The sequence below is a fragment of the Ornithodoros turicata genome, unplaced genomic scaffold, assembly GCF_037126465.1.
Source record: "Ornithodoros turicata isolate Travis unplaced genomic scaffold, ASM3712646v1 ctg00000887.1, whole genome shotgun sequence".
Taxonomy (NCBI): Eukaryota; Metazoa; Arthropoda; class Arachnida; order Ixodida; family Argasidae; genus Ornithodoros; species Ornithodoros turicata.
In genome coordinates this window covers 5,088-6,870 of record NW_026999411.1, presented here as the reverse complement: position 1 = coordinate 6,870, position 1,783 = coordinate 5,088, and positions in this window count along the sequence as shown.

Genomic DNA, 1,783 nt, shown 5'->3' with positions numbered 1-1,783 from the left:
ATGCAATTAGCAAAAGTTTGCAGGAATCGAGTGCCTACACTATGTAACAGCTGTCATTGACGAGATTTCTGTGTTTTAATTAAACCTGGCTCTGTAGGACGTTTCTATTCGGTCGTTTCATTTATCCGGATGCCCCGGTATCCGGACGATTTCGCCGGGAACGGCACCGTCCGGATAAACGGGGGTCGACTGTATTTGTTTGAAAACAGTTGGCACACCACATTGTTTTTTACATGTTACTTGGAAAAGTATAAATAGTCTCCTGTCAGCTCTGCAGAGCAGCTTCGAATTTCACTCAAAGCCACGTGTGAAACCTAGACCAAACTAGTGTTGGTCCATGTAGGTCATAGACAGATACCATTATTATTAATATTAGATCATAGGTCACGCTTAGGTCATGGTTGGTAGCAACGCAATTGATCCTTATTAAAAATTGGTGCAGGAGGTGACCAACATAATACACCAACTGACTCTCACAAATTCTGTGGTGTTATACTTTTGAAGCAACATTAATATGCCACAGTGCTCTTTTTTCTTGCTATTTTGTTCCTTTTAACCTAGAAATGTTAGGTATTCAGCATCACCAGCCTTAGTTGCTCAGCATGCAGTTATTTACATTGAGCTCTGCAGTTTCATATTTGTTTCTCTGGACAAGCAAGCTCGGGTTTCCCCATTTTGATGTGGGTCTTTCAGCTTTGACAGCGCATTTGTGGACAAGGAAAACATTTGGACTCTGTGTATTTTGAACCGAAGCGCACCGTCCAATGCAGAGGACAGCATTAACCATTTCATTCCGTGCCACCTCATCCACCGTGCGAGGTCATCCACCATGCCAACTCATCCACTGGTTGGTGAGATGGCACGTTGGATGAAACAACTCGGTGGATGAGATGGCACGGCATGGATGTTCCAGCTATATGGATGTCTTAACTCCGTGAATGACCTAGCTCGGTGGATGAGATGACACGGTGGTTGAGGATACTGTCGCGACCAACTTTAGCTCCTCAACTGACCCCGTAAGCGATCGCTCCCAAGGCACTCTGTCGAGTATGACGTGCGCATATCTCCCCACTTTCCCCGGTACGAATAGTACAGATTTGAAATGGTGTTTTAATTGGCAATATATTCCTGGGTGTTATTCTGCGCTCAAAGCTCTCTTGACCTTTCTGGACACAATCGGACTTCGATCCTTATTGTGAAGGGGCTCATTATTTCATTCCCCGCATCACGACCAGCAATGGCGTACACTATAGCCCCTATAGCGATGAAACTCCCCATTGATCATCTTAAAATAAAGTTGCTGTCTTTTCTGTAAAAGGGAGTTGATTGTCAGACGTTTTTGTGTGGGATGGTGGGGAACAAAGCATGCAAAGGATAACCACAGAGCTTATTTGTAACTTGTTCTAGCTCTCAAGAACAAAGGGATGTGACACGAATGACGAAATTTTCGTTAAGTTATCAGATGTGCATGTGTTGTGAGTAGAGATGTGCGCCGATGCCGTTTTTGTCGGCGGTGGCCTCGGGTCCATTTTGGACCGGCGGCGACGGCCTGAATTGGCGAGCCGGCGGCATGTGTGAGCTAGTGTCATCCGTGCCTATTACACACTACACTGAATTCGTCCAACGAGGCTCTTTTTACCATTTTGTCAGGGAGCTCTTTCTACCAGAGTGAAAATATGTGACAAATTTTCTGAACTACACAACGAACTCAACACTGGAATTGTAATGTGTGCGACAGAAATGTTTCAACATGTGGCCGCTGATCGAATAATTGAACATAAAA